A 20782-nucleotide genomic window follows, 5' to 3' on the forward strand; every position below is an offset into this window, starting at 1 on the left:
TGTTTTGCTAATGCATTATGTACGTTGCTATTCTTGATGTCATACAGGTGACCATATATCCTATCCCTCAAACGTTTCACTGTCTTCCCTACATAGAAGCAATTACATTCATTGCAATTAGCTAAATATACTAAATTCTGAGTTGCACAAGTGGCATGAAATCTAGGCATAAACTCAAAGTCCAAATGGGGATGTTTAAACCCTTGAGACTCACTGAGAGTATGGCACATCCTGCAGCTCATACAAAGAAAAGTGCCGAAAGGCAACCTTCCCATAGTTTTTATACACCCATCCCTGTACAACAATTGTTTCAAATTCTTACTGTTTCTGTATGTATAACTTGGTGTCTCACCTAAGATCTCAACAGTAGCCCTATCAACCATTAGCAAATGCCAATTGCGTTCAAGTACATCACGCATAAGCAAGTTATCCTTAGCTTACTTTGTTGTAAAACGAACCTTGTCGTATCTTTTGCTCTTATTATTGATAGCTTTTACATTCCCAGCACGATCAGGGATACCAGTTGCGAGCACATCACCTCTAATAGCTTTTGTCATTGTCCCATCATAGCCCCTATCAATAAATAAGGACTCTAATACATCAGCCTCAGAGTTCAAGTCCCTCTCACTCCTGCAAATCCTCTTAATTCTATTAAATTGTCCCTTAACAATGGTAGAGAAAACATGTCGTGGATGCATGCTGCTAAAATCAAGCCGACTGTTTTTCCAACAAGATTTTCGATAAAGGGAATTCAAAAGACCTGTGTTGCCATTCTGTATAGTGACATCTAGAAAATCTATCCTGTCAAAGAAGCTGACATTGTAAACCTTAAAAAACAGTCGTAGAATCTAGATAGGTAACAAATTCTGACAGAAGGTATATTCTTTATGCATCTGTGGTTTTAAATTGTTAATTATTCAGAGAGAGTTCTCTGTGAAGTGATTGGCTGTTAGATTTTTAAATTACTATTTAAGATGTCTATGAAGCTTTGTTCTCTTGGTCTGATGAAGCGGTATTGATTTATTGTGATAGTGCTTACCGTTCTAATAAACTCACATTTTGTTTTATAACAGTTGATACCTGAATGTGCATTTTTTCCTCTGCCTGGGTGTTTTGCATTTTGACTTTTTACAATTTCGCTTTTGGGTTGTTTGGATTGTTCTTGGCAATTTATGGCAGAAGGAAATACCATTAATGAGAGAGGAGACATGGAAAATACAATAGGGAATATTAATGGTAGTCATTTATCTGGCTTTTTGAAGGATGTACGAAATCCCATGTTAATCGATGGACTTCCTTCATTACAACAGGAGCCCATCCTTGACACCAGGCTTGATGTTTCTGTGAATAACTTGAAACGAAGTGTCGAAAACAATATTTATAAGCACAAGCGGCTTCAGTGTCAAAGATTCCATATGGAAGCATGTTCGAGTCTGAATATTGTGCCTAGAGGGCTTAGGGTTCTAAACATGCGGCTTCACTTACGGCACCACTTATCAGGTGTTGCTAGCCAAATGGCAGCAAATAAACTTGGACACTAGTAAAGTTTATTTACAGCTTTTGATGGACTTTTTCTATCCACATGAGATTGACTTAGCTGACGAGATCTCCAAACAACAACAGGAAATGGTGAAATTGGTTGGAGAGGAGTCCATTGATCTATTTATAAATGATTTGATCAATAAAGTTGGGGTATATGAACAGCGATTACTGTCTCAGAAGAAACACAAAATAGCCAGAGACCTGCATAATTTTTCTAATCAGCACATCTTCACTTGGCCCAGATCGAGAGAAGGTACAGAGATGAATTCAACCAGTCTGAGGTCATCTACCACACAACAAACCAATCAGCGAAATCTAGTGGAACCTCCACTTGATTCATCTTTTGGTGTCATTTTGCCTGCATCTACAGCTGTTAAAGAATTGATTACTTCTCAAGCTCCTACATCTGCTTTGAACGTAACCAGTATGCCGGAATCAGCTACTTCTGTATATTCTACTCCCCAAGTGAGGAATCCATCTGAGCATGAATTGGGAGCTTCTGATTCAACAGATAATACAGCTCCCATTGTTAGTCGGAAAATTTACAGGCACAAAGTCAGCAAGTTTTTCCCTCGCTACCGCTACCCTTCAGGAATCAACAGAAGGGATCGAATGGACAAGAGACAGCATGCGGAGGAGGGCAGAAACGCAAGGAGCCACCAATGCCTGCAACATCGCGAACTCTGAAGAAAATGTGGGGGTACCAGGACAATTAATCTGGAATATTTCCAGGTATGTACTAACTGAGGCTGAGTCTTCATTATTGAATAGAGGCCTAGGATTTATTCCTACGGCCATGGCTGATATTAGTGAACTTTTAGTTGAGCTATGTGTTTTTACTAGAAACATAGCTCTTAAATTATTGTTTGGAACTCAGGACATTAATATATCTTGCCCATACAAAAAGACAAGTTTGTACCACAATTTCCACATAATGTGGAAATTTTTCTAAAAACCTGTGAGAATGATGTGTACAATGAATTGGTAAACCAACATAAGGTAGTTGGTAAAATTAATTTATCTTTGGCTGAACGTCAAGCTTTAGCTGCTCTCCTTGAAAATCAAGATATTGTGATATGGCCTTCTGACAAGGGTGGACCTATTGTGATTTTGGACTCAAACTATGATGACACTATGACAACTATTCTATCTGACACTGTGACTTTTTGTATTTTTGATGTTAATATTGTGGAGACTATGAAAAATAGGATTGTGAATGATCTAACTGAATGTTTGCATATGGGTTTACTTATTAAACAGCTCTTTGAATTTTTTATGGTACATGAGCCTTTGATACTGCAGATACAAGGACTGCCCAAAATCCATAAGAATCATTACAAGCCACCACTTTGACCGATAGTCACAGGTGCTGGATGGCTCATGGAGCCAATTTCAGTATATTTGGATGGGGCACTTAGGGAGATTCTAAATGAATGTCCAGCCATACTGAAAGACACTGAACAATTTTTACATGATCTATATACTAAATACTCTAAGGCCAATTTATTGGCCACATTAGATGTTGTCTCCCTTTTTACATGTATCCCCAATGGTGAGGGTGTTAACATGGTGAGGAGATATTTAATCAGGTCTGGGAAGATTTCCCTTCCAGAAATTGACTTTTTGTGTATGTTGTTGGAACTGATTGTTGACTATAACATTTTCATGTTTCGTGATGTTTGTTATTGGCAACTTGCTAGTGTTGCTATGGGCACCAGCTGTGCCAATTCTTATGCCAACATAGTTATGGCTGAATGGGGACATCATTTTATTTTTGGCCTACACAATTCATCTATTGGTTTTTATCGATGTTTTGTCAATGACCTTTTTTTCATTTGGGAAGGCAGTGAACAGGAATTGTTGGAATTTTCTGCCTGTTTGAACACTACCAGCCCTTTTTTGCGGTTTACTATTCAATACTCTGCCAGTTCTATTGATTTTTTTAGATGTTACGTAACCAAGACAGGTATTTCATTGTCTACCAAGTTGCATAGGAAGGAATGTTATTATCCAGCTTTCTTACATCAACAAAGTATGCATCCAGAATATACCTTCAATCGTGCGATGAAAGGTCAAGCGTTCAGAATTTCTCATTTGTCGTGTGAAGAACATGACGTTGCACCTAGTCTGAGACAACTTGCAGTAGAATTTGAAGGCAGAAGATATAAATCTGATGAAATCTCTAAAACCTGTAGAGAAGTGACTAGTGAGAGGCAAGGTAGAGCTTTCCCTTATTATAGTGATCAACCTAGAAACATGAATATAAAGTCTTCTGTGTTGAACCATGTTCCTATAACTTTATCCTATACTAGTGATATTAATAGGATCCAACATATTGTCAGGAATAATTGGCCCATTTTACTCAGATGTTGACACTACAGCCATTGTTGGATGTAGACCTAAATTTGTGTATAAAAATAAGAGAAATCTGAAACAATCTTTATGTTATTATAATATGCCCAGACCTAATTTAGGATTTATAGGAGGCACCCGTAAATGTGGCAAATGTGCCCAGTGCCAATACGTAGATGAATCCAGATTCTTTAGGCACCCAGATACCAGACGCCTATGGGAACTGAGAAGTCAGGCTAATTGTGATACAAAAAATGTGGTGTATTTTGCTCACTGTACACAGTGTTTTAGGTTTTACATAGGGAAAACAAACAGACATCTTAGTGAGCGCATTACAGATCATGTGTACTGTACTACGAAAGGACTAGAACATAGTGCCCTAGCTAAGCATACATTGAATAAAGGGGCACAACATATTTTTGTACCAGGCTTTACATGTTGTTATAGAAAATTTTACATAAGGTGATTTAATTAACATCACAGAGACCATGGAACTCCAGTTGATCTTGAGTCTTGGTTCTCATAGGGGTCATGGTTTGAATGACAGTGTTCCCCTCAAACCTGTCTTGAAATCTAGAAGGGTCAACAAACATAAACACTAGAAATGTTAATGTCTGTTATTCATACTCACATATATACTTTTAATATATTTATTACCTTTGGTTCTTATTTATAATTTTATACATTAACATGTGCATTTATTTAGGATGAATTTATATATTTTTGATGAATGCACATTTTTTGATGAATGTATATAGGTATATTCTTTATGCATCTGTGGTTTTAAATTGTTAATTATTCAGAGAGCGCTCTCTGTGAAGTGATTGGCTGTTAGATTTTTAAATTACTATTTAAGATGTGCATGAAGCTTTGTTCTCTTGGTCTGATGAAGCAGTATTGATTTATTGTGAAAGGGCTTACTGTTCTAATAAACTCGCATTTTGTTTTATAACAGTTGATACCTGAATGTGCATTTTTTCCTCTGCTTGGGTGTTTTGCATTTAGACTTTTTACATTTTCGCTTTTGGGTTATTTGGATTATAGATTTTATGTCATATCAGTATGGCAGAAGACTGCATGATTGATTACCATCCACCATAACAGCCATCATGCCTAGAGGTGAAAGTATATCCTCTGAAATGTAATTCAGATGTCATTATCAAAACACATTTGAGGATTTCAAAATGGAAATTATGTAAATACAGTGAGCATCACCTATGGTCAAGTCTCACTGCCATATTTAATGCCTGCATGGTATTTTGAAGGAATTTCTCTGCCTGGCCATTTTTTGTACTTTCTATTATGCAAACGCAGTTGGCAAAGTTGTCCATCATTCCCCATAGGCCGTGGCATGTGAAATCTGAACTGGGCACCAATTCACTGCCATATTAGTAAGTATCCTTCAGAAGACATGGCTGGTACAGGAGATAGTGGTACTCCATTTAGAGACCAAAGGTGGTGTCAAGAGGATTACAGGATCTTTGTGGCACTCCTTACAAAACACTACAGCTGCTGGCTTCTGCAGGAGGACTGTATCATATCTCAGTACAAGGCTGAGGCTTGGAAAGGCTTGGCCAAGGCTGTCATTATTGCAGCTGGCATTCCATGCACAGGTGAACAATGTAATCACTATTATAGTGACATGAATCCCATGTGCAAAATGGGAAAAGGGGTTGAGGATGGATAAATGGATGGATGGATGGATGGATGAAGAAGTGCAAGCAGGACCTCCTGAGCTGATGAGAGGCAGAATTTAGAACAGCTAACACCCCTGGGTTGTGTAAGTATAGTGACCCATCACCAGCCAGTTCAACACCACGGATAGGCCAATACATTTATTCACTATACTTCTTATTTTTCTGTTTTGTGTTCTGCATAGCTGCTAAGACTTAGCTGGACACAAGAAGGCACATCAGAAACTATTGGCGTGCCTCAGAGAGGCTTGGTATAAATATGGCTCAGGTATGAATCAAGGACGATCATAATACTTTTGAGATTTTACCACATTTCACAGCATCAGTCCATATGAGCTTGAGAGACGCATGCGAATGAGTATGCATACCTTACCTATATATCAAGTATACATGCCAGCCCCAATAGCTCTTAACCATTGTATTAGGCAATATGTAAATCAACTTATCTGAAAAGGTAACCAAACTATATGATTGGATGCTTTAATACTCCCATACAAGGCCTACTAACTTGCAAATTATTGTATCTTGTGAGATGTCTCCTTCATGCCATCAGATTTTGATTGCATCCGTCAATGTGTGTTTTGTTCTACCAATACTGACATCCAGGGTCTACTATGTATAAGCTAAGCTTGCTTAGAACAAACTATTGTATGTTATATTGGTTTACTATCACAATGCCGACGTGCACTTGCACGGCTATGAAGTATTCGAACAACAGATGTTCGAATACTTCATATTTCGGCAGGTGATGTGAGCAAACGTTACCATTGCGAATGGACTGAGCATTCGCAATTCTAACGTTCGCTCATGTGAGGGGACCGCGGTACAGTGCGGTTAGGAAAATACATCCCTTTCCTCACTGTAGTGCGATCTCAGAGTTGGAATATTAAGTTGGGGGGGGGTGGGGGTGCAGGGGGGCTTGCCCCCCTGCATAACTGTGTGTTTAGGGTGGTTAGGTAGGTAGGTACGGGACGGGTGGGAGTGCTGTGTATTGCCGTAAATGTCGCGAGCGATATTTTCGACAATACTTAGCTGTTTTCGACTTTAGGAAAATTCGGAAATGTTCATTTCCGATGTATAAATTCGAAAATACAGACACGTTTTGTTCTGATTTTCGAATTTATGATAGCAAACCATTATATCTCTTTGATTGTATATATTGTATAAACTATTGTATGAAATATCTCTTTGATTGTATATATACAACTGTACAGAATTTTTTTTTTATTGTTGTTGTAATTGTGTTCTTGTGGAGCTTTTCTCCCTGGGCCTCTGCTGTAACTGGACCTCATTCCAGTCGGACTTTCCCGGTAAACAAATGTAAAATAAAAATAAAAAATATAAAATACTTCCAGTTTATTTGTTTTAAGTGTATATTTTATTGGTGTGTGTTATTAAGGTCTGAAGAAGCCACGTTGATGTGGTGAAAGCGCTTAGCTGAATAAAGTACGATTTTGTTTTATATGCTCGCTGTGCTTCATTTTGCCTATAAGTATTTAATTCTATTTATCTGAAAAGGTGTCCAATTCCAAGCAGCAGCAATTTGCTTTTAATACCAAGAACTATATAAAATCTATTTTCTGCATTATTAACTAACATTAAACTCTCCATTTGTATAAATGGGTGGGTTTACTTGGAATGCCTACATTAGATATGCCACAGTCACCTAACTGTTTTCCTAATGCGTATAACATCAATGAGATTGACGCATTTTGTGACACATATTTATGATTTCACATCATATGTGTATGTGCCAAAGTTTACCGTATGTACATGTCAAGTCGGTTATATTTTGAAATATTAAAATGACAAAGAATTGATCTTGTTAAAGATGTTTTCTGTCCCTCAACCTGATACCTCTGTTTTTTCATTATTTATTTTTTCTGTGTGGAAATATTGCTGCTACAACACAATGTCCATCAGCACAAGGAGCTAGACAAATTACTGGGGATTAGATCACCATATCTCCACAGGTGGCTGCGGTGGTACTACCACAGACAGCACAGACACCCAGCACATCTGGGTCCCAACCAGTCAGCATTGCCTCTACAACTCCTGCACTACCTGCTCCAACTGCGCCAGGTAGATCTGCCCCAGGGCTTGGCACCCCCTGCCAGTAGTACTAGTTGAGGTGACAATTTTGTCACCCATCATGAGCTGACAGGGATAGTGGAGGACATTATGGAGAGGAGCCTCGGTGCCTGAATCAGCAGAGTAGAGAAAGTCCAGCATCAAATTGCAAAACTGGCGTCCTATCCAGCATTGACCCAGGGATCTGTGACAGGAGGCAGTGATGACAGTTCTAAGGGTGAGGGCTAAAATCTCACTGTGCTAGTGTTTGTGTCTCCAGTCTCCCCTACCTGCCTGCAATCATGGTGTCTCTCAACCTTTTGTGTCTATCATCATCTCTGTCTGTCTGTCTTGTATACTCTGCATGTCTGCACCTACTACCTAACCTGCCCTGCATACCTAACACTTTTATTATTAATCACCTTTCCCAACAGTCCTATCTCTACAAAAAAATACACTCCATACATAGCTCTCTGCTTTGTCTATGTGTCTACTTGACATACTGTATTTGGTCCAATTGGCTATATAGCTTTATTTGGTTGTCACCCACCCATGATGTGGTGACTTTCCAAATTCATCAAATTCTTGTTACAAGTATATATTTATCTTGTGAAGAAGTGGATAACTTTGGTGCTCTCCCACCATCATCCTGCACATTTCTTTATTCTCATCCATGTGTCCTACCCTCTACTTGTCCCCAGTTTCACCTATGTCCTATCAGCCCATTTTCACATGTTTAATCTGGTCAAAAATATAATCTCACACAATACATATGTATAGACAGGGCCCATAAAAAACTTTGATTTTTGTCCTCAGCATTTGTGCAATGCTTGGCATTCTACAGTAGTGATAAATGCCAGTAAATTGGGGTTCACATCTTATGGCAGAAACTGCAGTTTTAACCACACCACTTATTATGGTCATGCTTAACCTTGCTGTGATATACAAATACAGAGTGATAGCACTATTGTGAGACAGTAAGTCTTACATGTTTATTAATGTACACCTTATGGGATGTTACAATTGTCATAATTGTAATGAGGCCTGATGCCTACATTCTCCCTTGTTTCAGTCATTTTTCACTGCCCCTTTAAATGAGTGATTTTACCATGTGAAGTGGGAGTTCCTATATGATGTGCTTGGATAGTGCTTGGGTCTGTATTTCGAATAGTGTCAAAGGTTTGAATCCAGAAATATGCTATACATTATTTCATGTTTTTTTTCTTATTAATATAATGTGTGTAAGAGCTAGCTACATATGTTAGTAGCTCACCAGTATCCTGTTTAAGTATTTTTCCTGTTTTTACTATCCGACCCCTGTTTGCTCCCTATTGTAAAAACTTTATTGTTTGACAGAAGCATTATTATGACAAATCCAAGAGTAACACACCACAAAGATGGCCATAAATGGCCCATAAACAAAAAATGGTTTTATGTCTCTCTCTTGCTATATCACTCTGTCTTTCCCCTTCTGTCTCATCATTCTTTGTGCTCAGCATTTCCATAATATCAGGCACTGAGTAGCTATTGTAATTCATGGTAAATGGTAGATTATGTCTTGTAGCAAAAATGGTGATTTTTTTTTGCCTTTGGCCACATTAGTCTTGTGGCTATAATGGTGCAGAGGTCAGCGTTGTTGCCTCACAGCAAGAGGTTCTAAGGTTTGATTCTCAGCTGGGGTGCCTTCTGTGCAGAGTCTGCGCATCCTCCCTGTGGTCATGTGGGTTTCCTCGGGGTGCCTTGATTCCCACCCACATTCTAAAAACATGCAGTAGGTGGATTGGACACTCTAAATTGGTCATTAGTGAGAGTGTATGAGAGATTGGTACCAATGAACTACCATGGCAGGGCTAGCCACTTGGCGGTGTAAACCTTGGTTCAAGATGATTGTCACTGCTAAAGTAACACCCCACCCCCATGTGCAAAATGGGAAAAGTGGTTGAGGATGGATGGAATTTGTGGGGACGTCACTCTCCCCAAAGGGATGATGATGCATTTTTGGCATTCAGTTTGAGGCCATGTTTCTGGCACCAGTGATTTGCTTGGTTGAGACCCTCTTGGAGGATGTCCACATCACTAGGGGAATTGATGACAGCACCCAGCTTGTAGTCATCTGCAAACTTGGTCAGCCATAGCCCACTGGTTTTGGCCTGCACCTCAGAAAAGTATATCTCAAACAAATTAATTACACAAAACTTTATAAAAACAAAAAAAGAAGGCGAATTCAAAACGGAGACAGTGCAAACAGGATTTAATGAAATTAGTGCTTTCGGAATAGTCGATGCTCTTCCTTCTTCAGATACAAATCCAATACATTTACATAGTTTTATAATAAAGCTACGTTCCAATTAAGCAATTAATACAATCACATGATATAGAAATTTAAAAATTTAAAATGACAGCCAACTTCGAATCACAGAGCACTATGTTATTAATATGCTCAATTAATAAATCAGAATTACTTCCATTTATCTGCCCTCATATAAAAGTTGATTATATGGAATTCATTGTAAAAAAACACACAAATACACACTTGAAGAGTCTGCATACGTCCCTTCTAAGAAAAAATACTTAAAATCACATTAGGAGGCTAATACGTACTCTAAAATAAGTATTAAATGTAAAAAAATGAAAAAGATGAAAAAATGAAAAAAATTAACGCTTTAGTGCTAGGAGTTTAAGAAAGCATTTAATAGAAATGCTTCCATTAAGCCCTGGGGGAACATGGGCAGCACTCCTGATTTGCCATAACAATTCCTATATTTCTAATTTTATCTGCCATGGCCCACCCCTCTCATCCTGTACCACTTGTTTAAGTACAGTAAATTTGAAATCATGATTGGGAAATAGATGTATATGCTTAGCCAAAGCATTTGTCATGTCTCCTTTAACAATAGCGTATTGATGCTCATATATACGCTGTTTCAGTTTCCTTTCTGTCTTCCCTATGTAAAAAGCAGTACAGTTTTGGCAGATAGCCGCATAAACAATTCCCCTAGTGTCACAAGTGTATCTACCCTGTACTTTATAACTTTTTCCATTTATTATAAATTGGTATGCAGTATTTAAATGCCTACATTGTTGGCAAGATCCACATTTAATCATGCCTTTGTTCCTAAACAATGAAGGCTTTTTATGGTATTCAAGTAGTGATTTTAAATTGTGCCCACGTTGATAAGTGATTTTAGGGTGGTCTCCAAAAAGGTTATTGAGACTACTGTCATCCGTAATGAGGGCCCAGTTTTTATTTAAAATTTCTCTAATAGGGGCATGGTCGAGATTATATGTGCACAAGAAACTAATGGTGAAATTTTGAGTGCTTCTATCTGAAGAATTAATTTGTTTATCTGTGAGATTGACTTGGTCGACTAAGATATTCATAGATAGCAGAGGTTTAAAATGTCCTATTTGCCTTTTAGTGGTTACTTCTGCAGTAATCTTGGAAATTAATGCTATAGGATACCCTCTATTGAGAAACATGTTCCCAAGCAATTCACATTCTTTCATAAAATCGTTGTCATCTGAAATCATTCTAGCTGCCCTAACAATCTGTCCTTTAACGACAGCCATTTTCTGATGGTAACGGTGGCAGCTAGAAAAATGAAGGAGTGAATTAGAATAAGTAGGTTTCCTAAAGGTAGTACTTTTGAACCTACCCTGCAACACATCTTTGTGTATGTGAATGTCCAAGAAGTTGATGTTATTAGACGGTAAATTATGAGTAAATTCAAGAAAGTGTGTCAAAGACGTAATAGAGGTTATAAAATCTTGGACAATTTCACTGGGGCCTTGCCATAGTACAAACATGTTGTCTTGGTAACGGGTGTACCAAGCGACATGTTTCTGAAAAAAAGGGTTCTTAAATAATAACATATTCTCCCAATATGCCATAACACAATTAGCGAAGCTTCCTCCGCAGGGAGACCCCATGGCAACCCTTGTTTTTTGAAGGTATATTTTTCCATCAAACCACATGAAGTTATTAGTAAGGACAATCTCCAAAAGAGTTACAACAACATAAATTGTGTTTTCACTAACTTTCTTTTGTGCCATAAATTCTCTGATCCATTCTAAACCCAAGGCTTGAGGGATCACTGTATACAATTCTCTGACATCAATTGTCAGAAACTTGTAGTCAGGATGAAATGGAATCTTACCGAGTTCACTTAAAAAGCTCCAAGAATCTTTACATATTTGCCGTTCCTGCTGTATTAGAGGTTTAAAATAGTATCCAGATATTTAGCACAACCATACGTGATAGACCCACGACCATCTACTATGGGTCTAAATGGAGGGTCAACAAAGCTCTTATGGATCTTTGGTGTGCCAAACAGGGCCGGTGTTCTAGGAGCCAACATTGTTAAAAAATTGAACAGGTCAATATCAATAGCCCTTTCTAACAGCAAATCATCTAAAGTGTCCTTGATTTTCTTAAAGGCCATGTTTGTTTCATTCAAACTAACTATGGGGTAAGTTGTAGTATCTAAGTATTTAGTGATGCTCGTGGTATATGCACCATGGTCCATAAAGACCAAACCACCGCCCTTGTCGGGCTTCATTACTCGTATATTGCAATCCTTAAGCAATTGAATGAAGTCACGTTCATTGTTGTTTATATTAATACCCTCTTTCTTGTTTTTAGATATACTACTACATAGAGATCTAAAGTCGATTTCACACATTTTTTCAAAAAAGAGAATATTAGGGTGCAAAGGTGGATTAAACAAACTAGCCACTCTAAATGAGCTGTTGACTGTTGAAGTAGAACCCAGTAAGGCAGTAAGATTAATTTTCCGTGTAAATAATTTAAGGTCAACAATAGTGTTGACCAAATTCATGTGTGAATCAGGTACAAAAGTTAAACCCACAACAAAAAAGTCAATTATATCCTGGGGAATGTTTAAATCTGTATAGTTATAGATGTGAAAATCCCCTCTTGTGTTCAATTTTTTAACAATGTTGGCTCCTAGAACACTGGCCCTGTTTGGCACACCAAAGATCCATAAGAGCTTTGTTGATCCTCCATTTAGACCCATAGTAGATGGTCATGGGTCTATTACGTATGGTTGTGATAAATACGTGGATACTATTTTAAAACTTCTAATACAGCAGGAGCGGCAAATATGTAAAGATTCTTGGAGCTTTTTAAGTGAACTCGGTAAGATTCCATTTCATCCTAACTACAAGTTTCTGACAATTGATGTCATTGACTTGTATACAGTGATCCCTCAAGCCTTGGGTTTAGAATGGATCAGAGAATTTATGGCACAAAAGAAAGTTAGTGAAAACACAATTTATGTAGTTGTAACTCTTTTGGAGATTGTCCTTACTAATAACTTCATGTGGTTTGATGGAAAAATATACCTTCAAAAAACAGGGGTTGCCATGGGGTCTCCCTGTGGAGGAAGCTTCACTAATTGTGTTATGGCATATTGGGAGAATATGTTATTATTTAAGAACCCTTTTTTTCAGAAACATGTCGCTTGGTACACCCGTTACCAAGACGACATGTTTGTACTATGGCAAGGCCCCAGTGAAATTGTCCAAGATTTTATAACCTCTATTACGTCTTTGACACACTTTCTTGAATTTACTCATAATTTACAGTCTGATAACATCAACTTCTTGGACATTCACATACACAAAGATGTGTTGCAGGGTAGGTTCAAAAGTACTACCTTTAGGAAACCTACTTATTCTAATTCACTCCTTCATTTTTCTAGCTGCCACCCTTAACATCAAAAAAGGGCTGTCGTTAAAGGACAGATTGTTAGGGCAGCTAGAATGATTTCAGATGACAACGATTTTATGAAAGAATGTGAATTGCTTGGGAACATGTTTCTCAATAGAGGGTATCCTATAGCATTAATTTCCAAGATTACTGCAGAAGTAACCACTAAAAGGCAAATAGGACATTTTAAACCTCTACTATCTATGAATACCTTAGTCGACCAAGTCAATCTCACAGATAAACAAATCAATTCTTCAGATAGAAGCACTCAAAATTTCACCATTAGTTTCTTGTGCACATATAATCTCGACCATGCCCCTATTAGAGAAATTTTAAATAAAAACTGGGCCCTCATTATGGAAGACAGTAGTCTCAATAACCTTTTTGGAGACCACCCTAAAATCACTTATCAACATGGGCACAATTTAAAATCACTACTTGAATACCATAAACAACCTTCATTGTTTAGGAACAAAGTCATGATTAAATGTGGATCTTGCCAACAATGTAGGCATTTAAATACTGCATACCAACTTATAATAAATGGAAAAAGTTATAAAGTACAGGGTATTGGATTTGTATCTGAAGAAGGAAGAGCATCGACTATTCCGAAAGCGCTAAATTCATTAAATCCTGTTTGCACTGTCTCCGTTTTGAATTCACCTTCTTTTTTGTTTTTGTATCTCAAACAACAAAGGCCCAAAAACTGATCCCTGGGGTACACCCTCATTATGGGTCGAATGCTTGAGGTGGCTTCCCCTATTTTGACTAGGTGGGTTCTGTCAGTGAGCCAGTTTGCTTCCCATCTGGTAACATATGGATTGATGCCTATTTGAGAGAGTTTATCTATTATATCCAAGTGGGGAATAGTATCGCAGGCTTTGGCCAGGTCAAGGTAGGCAGTGTGCACCATCTTCCCCCCTCATCCATTATTTTGCTGACTGTCTCAAAGAAGTCGATCAAATTTAACAAGTATGACCTCCCTTTGATAAAACCAAACTATGTGGGATCGAGTGTTTGGAGGTTGCCAATGTCCTTGTTAATGAGGTCCATGCTAATTCACTCCATGGCCTTGCACATCAGGCTAGTTAGGCTGATGGGTCTATAATTTCCTGGATCAGCAAATGCTCCACCTTTTTGCAAAGGGATGACAGTGGCTGTCCTCGACAAAGCTAGTACTCAGGCTTGGGTTGAATAGAGTGCCCAATGGTGCTGCAAGTTCCTACTTGAGTTGATGTTGGATGCTGCCTTGGATGTTATCAGGTCCCATGGAGGCTGTATCTTTTGCGTTTGAGAGGGCAGTGATGACTTGCTCCCTAGAGATAAGGGGAGGAGGGGTAGGTGCTGGGGATGTCCTGATTTACTGATGGGGGGCATAGGGGTGAAATTTCATTGATCCTGCCTGCCAGCAGCTATGCTATATATATGGCAATTTTGTATGTGGTGTCCTTGACGACCAGTTCTGAGCAATTCTGAGTGCTTCCCTTGAGATTGTGGACCTATGTGAAGAAAGCCTTCTGATTATCTTTAGAAAATATGGCCAGTTTGGACTCGAAGTTTGCTTTGGAGGATTTCACTAGAGCTCTTATTTGCTTGTTCAGGCTAAGGATAGATTGCTTCCAATTAGGCACCTGCTCCTTCTTGGTCCTGTACAGCAATTTTTTATAGAGTTTATTTATTGCAGATGAGCCGAGTCGAGGAGAGGCATTGACTGCAACTCTGATCTGAGATATATAACAATAAGTATCCTGTTTTTTTGGCTTATTTATACTGGTTATTGCTTCATGCAAATTATATATAGCACTTTTTACTGCTTGCTGCATACTTTTTACTGTATTTTATTGCTATTAACTAATCTGCACGGTTAAACTAAAATTGTCTGCCTTACAGGGCTTGAGAAATATGTTTTTTACTGTCACGCTGTTTTTAAAGCTTTATAGCAAGTTTCACTGTGTGAAAGGTATTAACGGAAATTTTCTGAACTTGTTAAGCACCTATTTGTTTGTTCTGATTTCCTGCCAAGGACTGTATCATATAATTGATTTGTTTGCAGTTAAAAGCATTCTGTAGAGTATCCTTGCTCCTTTATCTGTTTAAAAACTTTCATTTTGTGGCTCACTGCTGTGATAAACATTTCTGTAGTGTTTACTGTGTAAAAGAGTGTAGGCTACTAGCTTTAGTATTGTTCCCCACGCTCCTACCCTGTTGGTGTCTTGCTGTTATACTTGGTGACTTTGCAGTTGCCCATCCCTGCTGTAAACTTGATCTGGGACACTCCTCCCAGTCTAGTGTTATTAGCTCATTCTACCTAATACAGAGAGAACATCTAAGAAGGCCAACCCACTTAGTTTCTTTCCTTCTGTTCCTCTTTTCTCCCTTTCTTAAAAAAAAAATGCCTGAATCTCCTTGTGTTCTGACTGTGCTTCTCAAACATTTTGGAAATATAGAGTATATTTTAGTGCATTTATTAAAACTCTGTTTGCCTTACTATTGCTACAACTCAAGTACTCTAGGTTGCACTGCATCTGAATTGTTTTAGTGTCTTTTAGCTGCTTTTCTGTATATATAGACTTTTCTGTATATTTAGACTAGCTACTTATTCTACTGCATTACTGCCTCTTAAATCGTTTTTCAGTTGTGCACTTGCCTTGCTTCATTCAAAAAGTTTTAAATTGCTAATTTTGTAGAGTTTTAATTGCATTTACTGTTTAGGGCTACACACTTAAGTGCGTTAGCCTTTTCTGTGTTCATTTACTGTATTATTGCATTGTTTAGCCTGTTTTAACAAAAACCCCCACCCCCAAAAAAACAAACAAAAAAATACTATCTTGTTTGCTCGTTTCCCACCTTTCCTAGCTGGTATAGTCCACATCCTAGGCTTTGATGGTTTCAGGACTTTATTTTCTGTGTTCAGAGCTATCCAGACCTTGCTGTGGTAGAGGGAAGTCCTACTGCTTACCAGTGGGAGTGGTGAGCATGGTACTGCCCATCTAACACTAGAGGAGTGGTTTCCAGCTCTAAAACTACAATTTTATTAGCCATTTTAGGCTGATTTCTATCCTTTTCAGCTTTCTGGCTTAAAAATGCATGTGTCTGTGCATTTTTTTGCATCATGCAGCACCGCAGGGCTGTGGTTAAACTATTCCAGGTGCCAGAAAGTCTGCTCTTCAAATTTACCCTTAGAAATAGCTGGTTTCTCAGTAGTAGCACTAAAATCTGAACCCCTATGACTAGCACTTGCTCTAGAACCTGCTGGAAAGCACTAGGAAGCCTTAAACTGATACAAGCACTCAACTCTCCTTATTAATAAGGAGAAATTAATCGTAGGCACTAAAAAGCCTATAATTGCAAAGTACCTTGCAAAGGTAAGGGAAAACAGCTCTTGTACTTTACAAAAAAGCACCTGAATAGGCATGTCCAAGGGTCATCTTCCGGTGATTTCTCCTGTCCACTGGGTGAATCTGGGCATACTGGGGCAATGCAGCAACTGCCTCATGTACACAAACAACCCTCTCCTCCTACCACCCAACACTACAACCTGTGAGAGATGCACTTACATAGCCAAACTGGAAGCAAAGCTCTCTCCACCCAAGATTGTGCTAGACAGTCAAGAGGAGAAGGTTAACACCTGCACTACACCTCAAGCAACACATAGCCCTTCAAAACCCACACCATCAACACCCACACATAGCAACACTAAACCCACATATGCGGAGGCCCTTAACATTAACCAGCCAAAGCAACAACGACCTTCGAAGGTGAAATGCAAACAGACACCAGTCAACCAAAGTGACACATAGCTCACAACACCAATGTGCCCCCTAAGGCAAGACAACATACCCAACACTTTAGTCATAGGTGACTCTATAGTCAGGCACACTGATGTCCTACTCTCCAGGCTGAGCAAGGAGAAAATTACAGTCAGCTGCCTGTCAGGTGCCAGGATCTGCCACATAACACATGCACTCAAGTCACTCCACAACAAGTACAAATATGACTCTGTCATTGTCCATGTTGGAGTGAATGACTTGAGATGTACCTCCCTGGACTAAATGAAAAGAGACATGGAAGAGCTCTCGGTTCATGTGGCCCAGGCGGGTATGACCCTAGCCTTGAGTAGCATCCTGCCTTCGCCCAGAATGGTACCACAGTATAAGGACAAAATGACTGACTTCAACAATTGGCTAAGCTTCTGGTGTCATTCAAAGGGGATCCAGTATCTGTCTGCCTGGGATGACATAATCGACAAACCACAATGCTTTGCAAGAGATGGTCTTCACCTGTCACTCCTGGGATTCAGGTTACTGGCTAAAGCTCTTGCCACCCCTATAGTGCCTTTTTTAGGCAAGGTTCAAAGGACAAAACCACCACCATAACAGATACAAGCATGCAAAATCTGAAGGTAATGCTACTCAATGCTAGAAGTCTAAACCTCAAAATGACCTCTCTTGAGGCACTCCTAAAATAGAGAACATTGATTTCTGTGCAGTAACTGAGACCTGGTTCAAGACTCCAGAGAGCACTCCTGCAATACCAGGCTACAATTCTTACCACACTTTTCGGCCACCAAACCAAGACCGAAACACTAAAGGTGGAGGAGTGTCCATATTGACCAAGGATATTCACACCTCCAGGCTAGTTGCCAACACAGTGCATCTGAAATTCTCCAGGTGCAACTAACACTAGGTAAGACTGCAATCCAAATTGTAGCTTGCTACAGATCCCCTACCATGCCCCAGGATTCTCACTACACCTTTCTAAACATACTGAAAAATATTAAGATACAACCAAACACCCTAATACTGGGTGATTTCAACTACCCTGCCATTAGCTGGGAAAACTACTCGGGTACCAACACCTTTTCCCAATGCCCTGGATCAACTAATCCATTGTCCAACCAGGGGCTCCAATATCCTAGACCTGGTCATTACCAACATGGGAGATAGATGCTCCACACCAGTGGTCACCTCCTCATTTGTCAGGTCTGACCATAAGCAAATCACCCTTGATATCCACATCCCACAGTAAGGCAACCTCCATACAAAACTTCTCCAAAGCCAACTTCTGCTACTTAAGTCAGAAGTGACAAACTTCATGGCACCCATGCAGACGGGAGCTGAAAGTTCAACTGCTGAATCCTACACTAAAGCACTATATGAGCACATCCACTCGTGCATGAATCATGCCATGCTGGAGGGATAGATTCCTGTCCCAGAGACTTCCCATACTCTGGAACAAGCTACCCATCTATGTCAAGCAAAGTTCTTCATTAGCACTCTTCAAGAAAAATCTTGATGAGTGGATGGGAAAAAGGAAATACACCCCAGGGATCACTTCTGTGTTTCTGCTCGACAGTGGCACAGGAAAATAACTTTCTTGGGTGGCGTAAGCCAGGGAACCTTGTTGGCTAGGCTTACGTAGCCCCTTGGGCCGATAGCCTAGTACCTACCTATGAACCTATGACATATAGATGTATGTTATGTACTCATTGATGTCATACAAAGAAATACAATTGCATAAAGAGCAGTACAACATGCCTTAAACATGTGGACGTGATGGCAGTCTAAGTGTGCACATGTATTATCCAAGTAATGAGCACTTCACTGCAATTATCATGACAAATGAGTAAAACAGGACACAGAAAACATTAAAATAACACACATATGTTCTGAAATGGATCACATTCATAACAGTACTTATTATTTGCATGGCAGTTGTAATGGAGTACCATAGACCACCGTTAATTCCTATCCTAAGTTCAGAATCTCAAAAAATAAATATGCATGTGATAATACTTTGCTGTCAGTTGAAGTGTTTTGGAAGAAAATACAATAATTTTTACTTATATTACTTGTATTCCTTATATATGATGTAATGGACTTTTGTACTCAAGATATGATGAGGTCACTTTGTTGCTGTCTAAATACTACATGCTGTAAATTATGTTTGCACTCCCGCACATTACAATTGCACATGATATACAATGGTGTGGGACCTTTACACACATACTTGTACTTTCATATGTTTGAACTGTATGTTTTTAATTTCCATTGTACATTTTCCATGAACTACGCACAATGCTTGACATGTATGAACACTTTCTACCATTCACAACATGCAAATAGTTGATACAAATGCTTTCTTCCAAAATTAATAGTATTATTGCAATGATTTTATAGGTGTGCATGATTCTTCTCACTATGTTCCTATTGTTGCAGGGGTGTACATTCCTATTACAACTTCATTATTGGGTGAAGCTTGTATTTTTTCTCATTTCTTGCTCCTTGAAGGCTTTTTGCCAAGGTACAGGAGAGTTTAATAAAGATTTTTCGTGGCTCTGTATCCTTGTTTTATTTTTATTATTATTTTTTTGTTTTGTGGTTTATATATTCATTATTGTTTCTTTCAAATACATAAGGCAATGACAGGGTTACATTTCTTTAACATGTATGTATGTTCTAACATCAGTCAAATGTATGTAAATTATTTCCTTTGATGACCTGTACAGTATACAACACAGTGTCACAACAGGTCCATGAATCTGCACCATGGTTCTAGTTAGGCATAATCAATGCACTCCTAAATAAATTGTATTTTAAAATTCCAAATACCAGTGTTGTTCAGCAAAAACTGCTCTTTACAGTGATAAAAGTTAACATATTCAAAGTTTTTGTATCGCTACAGTATTATTATGCAAAGAAGTCCAAACTTATATTTTCTGTATGTTTTCACAAACACTGGTTTGTACTGTAGAAACCATGCAGCCTACACACCTAGTATTTGCAGTGTTTTGTTCAGACAGACTTAAGCTTTTACGTGATGATGAGTAATTCCTTTATGGGTACTTGTTTTCTGAGGTATTTGTATAAATATGGAATATGATGCTGATCTCTATGATTTATGGTTTTAAACAATACTCACTGTACCAATCTGTATAGCTTACTGTGCAAGTGTGAGGGTCAGTTTTTCTCAGCATCATCTTAAGGTTTCAGTTGCTGTCATGTAACAGATTGTAAGTCACTTGGATATGGCAATATTAATGAAAATATAGAAATAGTACATATTTCAAAATTCTACTCAACTAGCAGTACCTCCAGTGTAGTGCACTGTACACTGACAGTGGCTGTGCATTTTTCTGTCTCCCACTCCATTTCATACTCTGCTCCTCTATATCATGGATTTCACTTGATTATGAAACTGTTAATGCAAATATGAAAATATTTATCAGAAGTGATAACCATGGTTAATATCTTCACTGCAGTGCATTCTGCACCAACAAACTTGGCATTCTTTTACATAGCTTACCATTTCAGATGTTGCACATTATGTATTAATAAGTAACTTAATTAAACCAGCTTCAAACATGCCATGATGCCATAAGTAGCTAGGGGTG

Source organism: Protopterus annectens, chromosome 2.part1 (assembly GCF_019279795.1).
Source record: "Protopterus annectens isolate FY-2018-M chromosome 2.part1, PAN1.0, whole genome shotgun sequence".
Classification (NCBI taxonomy): domain Eukaryota; kingdom Metazoa; phylum Chordata; order Ceratodontiformes; family Protopteridae; genus Protopterus; species Protopterus annectens.